Here is a 6,711-nt window from a genome sequence, read left to right as displayed (position 1 = left end):
CCCCCCCTTCATTCAAAAAGAAAGCTATGAGAATCACCATTTTTGCAGCCCCTAGGTCACCACTTTTCGTGTTTTTGATTCCATTTTGCTCTATTATTCATCTCCAACAAGTAAGTACCTCATTCTTGGGCTCTTTGGCTTTCCATTGATATATTTTGGTGCTCTAAGTTGCATGTGTTTGCTTAAAACGTGAGGGATTTATCCTTGAATTATTGCTTGTTTTAGTTGAATCGTGGGGTTGTAGGGGATGGTCTTAGGCCTAGGGTGCATTCTGAGATAATGGGGGCATGCCACATTGCCCCCATTCCCTTGATTTTCATGCTTAAACATGCGCCCACCAAGTGTTCGGTGAAATGCCTCAATGGCATTTGCGCATGATTTTGTGGAACTTAGCTTGCGAAATAAATTGTGCACATTGTGAGTGTGTGGGTAGTTTGTGGAAGCTAGACTAAAGTGCCAAAAGGATGACTCATGCCTAGGAATCCAAGTTTCTGGTTTTGAATGTAAAAGAAGCATGAGTATTAGAATATGTTTGAGGAGTTTTTTTGACTAGAATTCAAAGCTTGCTGTCTCATGAGGAATGCCTTGCGCTTAGATAGCATGAAAAAGCCCTTCGATAATATGTATGTATGTAAATATGTAGCATGAAATGCCTTGCAAAATGTTGAATAAAATGCCTTGCAAAATATGAATATATATAGCAGGAAAATGCCTTCCATAATATGAATATATATAGCATGAAGTGCCTTACAAAATGCTTGGATGGGTAGCGTAAAAGTGTTTTTCAAAATATGTGTATTTGTGAGTAGGTAGCAAAAGAAGCCTTCCAAAAAATGTGTATATATATAGGATGTAGCATGAAAAGGTTTGTCAAAAAATATGCACATGGATATGTGTCGTAAAATGCTTCTCACAAAATTTTTATGTGTGCAAATGCGTATGTGTCATAAAATAGCACGGCCCCAATATGATTATTTTATAAAGTGCATGTTTACACTCGCGCCATATGAAGTGTTGTTTGGCTCTTGTTTGTAATGATTGGTATATTTCTTGTAAACTAACTTTCCAAATGTTGTCCTTGCAGGAAATGCCACCGAGGAAGCTCTCCGCAAAGAGATCTAGGAGGGACACCGCGGCAGAAGGAACTAGCGCCGCTCCTGAGTTTGACAGCCATCGTTTCAGGAGCGCAGAGCACCAACAGCGTTTCGAGGCCATCAAAGGATGGCCGTTCCACCGAGAGAGACGCGTCTAGCTCGGGGATGATGAGTACACAAATTTTTAGGAAGATATAGTTCACCGGCGTTGGGTGTCGCTGGTCACTCCCATGGCTAAGTTTGACCCAGATATAGTCCTAGAGTTTTACGCTAATGCTTGGCCCACGGAGAAGCGCGTGCGGGACATGCGGCCATGGGTAAGGGGTGTCGCAATGTGCCCTTCGCGGGCAAGGCTCACGGGTGCGCTTCCCAAAGGAGGAAAGATGCGCGGAGTCGCCACCAACGTTTATTTGTGGAAAACATCGGGAAAACCGAAGGAAACCGGTCAAAATGAAAATTCTAAGTTCGGGAGTTATATTTACGCTTGAGGAAGGTATTAGCACCTCTCGCGTTTGTCTCAAAGGACAACAGTCTATTTTTTAGAATTGTGGAATTGTGTTATCTTAAATTTTATTTCTTTTTATTTTTTGAGGTCAACAAAAGCAGGGCTCTTGCTCCTACGTACCCTCCTTTGGAGAGGAAATCAGACCTACGTAGTTCTTTCTTATGCGTGAATCAAGTGATTCTTTTACTTTGAAAGGTGATCATTTTAAGGCGTTGGACCTTAAAAATGATCCATTTTACTTAGTAAGAAACTGAAATGATAAACTTTCAAAAACCTATTTTTGTGGACGAGCTTGACTAGGCGAGTTTGATTTTAGCCTTAGTTTCACTTTAGTTTATTAGTCAATTCAATTAAGAATGAGAAATCCCAAAGAGAAAATGTTCGATTGATTTTTCGCTTTATTTTACTAAAAGGGTATTTTTTGATTATTATATTATTATTTTACCTCTTTTTTGATTCCCAACGTGGTTACGGCACGACCGAACGGTCGGAATTCATTTTAACCGAAATTAACGGATGATACAATTCAAACGATCGGTGAAAATTTATTTTATTTTTAGATTAAGCGAGAAATGACTTAAATAAATGGCTTAAGCACGTCAAAAAGGGGTATAAAAAGTAAATGAAAACGAGAATAAAAATAAATGAAACAAAATGTGGACCACCACGGGTACATAGAATGAATTGAAAAGCTCGGTTTGAGGTACTTACCCGTTGAAGATTGAAGAAAACGAAGAACGAACGATGAATCTTGAAGAACGGTCGAGAATCTTTGCGTAATTACTCACGGAAACGTTACAGAAGCGCCTCGGCTTGGATTTTCTTCACGGAAATAATTTTCCTCAGCAATTTCGAGAGAGAGAGAAGTGCCTAAGAGGCTGAACCCTTTTGTTCTTCACTTCTCCCCCTATTTATAGCAAAATAGGGGAGAAGCTTGCCGCCCAACTCGCCCAGGCAAGCAAGGTTGCTTCCTCCAGAAGCAACAGCCTTCTGGAGGAATCTTCTGGAGGGCCCAAGTGGGCCTGGTTGCTATTTGCACCCCCTTTTTACTAAATGCACCCCCCTTTCTATTTTTTTGGTAATTCTTTTTCCGTAATGTTACGAAACTTTACGAATTTCGTAACGATACTTATTTTTCTTCCGCAAGGTTACGAATCCTTACGGATTATGTATTTACTCTTTTTTAGCTTTCGAAGAAGTTACGGAAACTTACGGATTGCGCAAAACACCTCTTTTCGATTTCCGTCACATTACGGAATTTCACGGATTGCGCAAGCCTGCTTCCTTTTGATTTCTGACACGTCTCGGGACTTCATTCATTGTGCAACCAAGGACGCCAAGTGAGCCGAAGCGACCAATCAAAGGTTGTATATCATCAAATACTAATCCCCGGACGAAATTAGGGTATGACAGTTGCCCCTCTTTACTTACCTCTCATCGGAGATAAGAGGAAAGCAAAGATAGGACACTGATTTCGTCCGTCCTGCCCTTTCCGTGATGACGATTCTCGTCTCTACTCCTTCTCTTTTTCTTCTGCACAAAACAAAATATAAACAACAACCAGAACAACGAATATAACATACATATACACATATACACATATTTGGAGAAGGAACCGATCCGGAAAAACAACAGAATAACGTGTTTCCCAGTCACCAGAGGCTTCACGCTTGATAATGGAGGACACATGAACAACGCTAGGCAATAACATTCATGGGGCTCCGAAAAAGGGTGAGAATGGAGGATTGCCTTGAGGGTCCTCACTTAGGCAATCATGAAACACAGCTCCAAACTCAAAAATGGAGGACACATGAACAATCCTAAGCAATAACATTCATGTGGCTCCGAAAAAGGGTGAGAATGGAGGATTTCCTTGAGGGTCCTCACTTAGGCAATCATGGAACACAGCTCCAAACTCGAAAATGGAGGACACATGAACAGCCCTAAGCAATAACATTCATGTGGCTCCGAAAAAGGGTGAGAATGAAGGATTGCCTTGAGGGTCCTCACTTAGGCAATCATGAAACACAGCTCCAAACTCGAAAATGGAGGACACATGAACAGCCCTAAGCAATAACATTCATGTGGCTTCGAAAAAGGGTGAGAATGGAGGATTGCCTTGAGGGTCCTCACTTAGGCAATCATGGAACACAGCTCCAAACTCGAAAATGGAGGACACATGAACAGCCCTAAGCAATAACATTCATGTGGCTTCGAAAAAGGGTGAGAATGGAGGATTGCCTTGAGGGTCCTCACTTAGGCAATCATGAAACACAGCTCCAAACTCGAAAATGGAGAACACATGAACAGCCCTAAGCAATAACATTCATGTGGCCCCGAAAAAGGGTGAGAATGGAGGATTGCCTTGAGGGTCCTCACTTAGGCAATCATGGAACACAACTCCAAACTCGAAAATGGAGGACACATGAACAGCCCTAAGCAATAACATTCATGTGGCTCCGAAAAAGGGTGGCGGGATCGAACGGTCCACCGGGTTTTTCCACCTAAAAGGCAAACATGCTTTTTGCAGAGAAAAATAAATCATTCGCGAGAGCACCATATCTTAGAGAAACAATATACTTGTGCTACGGGTAATTTTCCTTGTAACCGAGAATGAAGGGCAGGATGTCAACTTTTAGCTTTTAAATGAACACGTAGGGGAAACATCGGGCTAAGCTGAAAATAAATCACTCATAGTGTATAAAACTCACAAGGCAAGTGTTTTATCCTATTCCCAAATCATAACTGCACCATGACTCTATTTTGCACACGATTTCCTATCGAATCAAAGATCAAACGTACGATCACGGACCAATAGAATTTTCTCGAGGGTGGTGTTTTTGGAGAGGAAGCTGGGTGTTTCGGTCTTTTCTTCTTTGTTTACATGGGGTGGGATATTGCCAGTCGAAAAATGATTTCGAGTGGCAATCTGGCTTGAAGAATTTTTGCCCTCTTTCCTTCATTGATCGAGAATTGCTTCTTTTCCCTTTTCACTTCCTTTTGATCTTTGATCGGGAATCCTTCCTTCCTTTCTTTTGTTCTTTTCTTTATTTTCATCTTTTTCTTTTTCTTTCTTTCCATTTCTTCCTTTTCTTTCTTTTCACTTCTCCTTCCCCATCCCTTTGTTTGAGAAATCGGGTTTTAGCATTCTATTCGCTCTCCCTTGAGGAGATTCCGCCGTCCTTTGCTTCGGGGAAGGAATGAGGATTCTTTTGTACAGGCCAAGGTTCAAAAAGGTCTAAGGTTGTGTTTCAATGGGGTCTTTTATCGTGAGATCCCAATCTTGATATCTGGGGCGAAACAAATTTGGGTGTCAAGGTGTCGGTCTCGGGCCGAGCTTCCATATTGCTCCATAAGGCACGCGTGACAATGATGATTTGAAAACAACGTGCAAAATTAGTCATGGCTACAGCTAGGTGGGCACTCAAGCATCCTGTTTATGGCATTGTGATACTACGGTTGGGAATTTACACAGACAGACCCAACCTTTCCAAGTTATGTTCTTTCATCAGTTCAATGAATTCATCCATCCTTATCTCGGTTCATTCCGGAAAATAAACTCTTAGCATCAGTCCCTTGTTTCCAGAAGATACGTTTGCTCTTTACGAATGATTTATACTTCTTAACTATAACATGTCGATCTTTGCGGTCTTTCTTTCTTTTTCTTTTTGTTTCATTCACAAAATTATACACCTGTGGTCTTTTATGAGGAAAACCTTCTTTGTACATCTATATTCTTATACATGACAAACTTTTTCTGTACACGCATTGGAACTCTTTCTCTTTACGTCACATGATCAAACCCTATTTACATTCAAAGATCTTTTTCGTTTTTCTCCGACGCACACCTATGGCTCATACAAAAGTTTCTTTATATACATTCGTTGCTCACAGACACAAGAATTTCTCTCCACGCATTGTTTACACACACAGAATCCTTTTATACACATTTCCCTTTTTCATACATGTATATATACAAAAATTTTTTTTCTTTTCTTTACGAACATGACTTTTATTCACAACGCTTCTCTCTTTTTATTAGGATTTTTGGTTCATTTTATTTTTTAGGACGACGTTCCTAAATGAAAAACTCCACACGACTCCGAAATTTCAAAAAACACTATTGACAACAATGAAGTAAATACTAACGTAACGGTTCAAACGACATGTATGCACAAAACAAAAGTCAATCGAAACAAACATTAGTCCCTTAGTTAAACAAAAGATAGCATACAAATGATAAAAGATGGAACATACGAATTTGGGGATCCCACGGTCATGTGGCTCCGCATGCCCCCGGACTCTTGGGTCACGGTAACAAAAAGTGGGGTGGTCGACAAAAGCAGGGCTTTTGCTCCTACGTATCCTCAATTTGTGATGAGGAACTCAGACATACGTAGTTCTTGACAATTGTGAGACTAAAAATAGTCTCAGTGTTTTCTTCACCAAAATGCGAACATGCTTTAGTAAAGAGACAAATCTTCCAACTGATCAGAGCAACATATGCTTTTTGGATGAAAAACAATGTGTCTATCGGGGAAGGAGAGTATGCTGATGAAATTTTATCATAACCGTAAATGAGATTTTGGATGTTAGCATTTCATTTCTAAACGACCATTTAGAGGAAACACTGGGTCCAACAAAGATAGGAGAAAATCACTCAAAGTGTATCAATCTCACACAGGTAGGTATTTTATCCTAATTCCGAACCATAGATATGTCATGACTTGATTTTGCAAATCATTTCCTATCAAATCAAAGATTACATGCGTGATCATGGATCAATAGGACTTATTTTGGGAATGGTTTTTAGGTGGGGAATTTGGCTTTGAGTGTTTTAGCCTTTTCTTTTTCTGTTTTTGTTTAGTGCGTGGCGAGAAAGTCGCTAGCGCACAGGATTTTGTCGGCAATCAAAGGGAGAGGACCACTTTAGGTCGTGGTTTCCTTTTTCTTGGTTACTTGGTGAAAATTCTGTATTGTTTAGATATTGTCTGGCCCAAAGACCTTTCTGGATGTTTCTTCAGTTTTTTCCGATCCTTGATCGGGAATTTTCTTTCCTTTTTTTTTGCTTTCTCCCCTTCTTTGATTGGGAATTTTCTCTTTTTCTTCTTT

The sequence above is a fragment of the Glycine max genome, chromosome 3 (genome assembly GCF_000004515.6).
Source record: "Glycine max cultivar Williams 82 chromosome 3, Glycine_max_v4.0, whole genome shotgun sequence".
In the NCBI taxonomy this organism is placed as follows: Eukaryota; Viridiplantae; Streptophyta; class Magnoliopsida; order Fabales; family Fabaceae; genus Glycine; species Glycine max.
Note: the sequence above shows the minus strand (reverse complement) of the source record.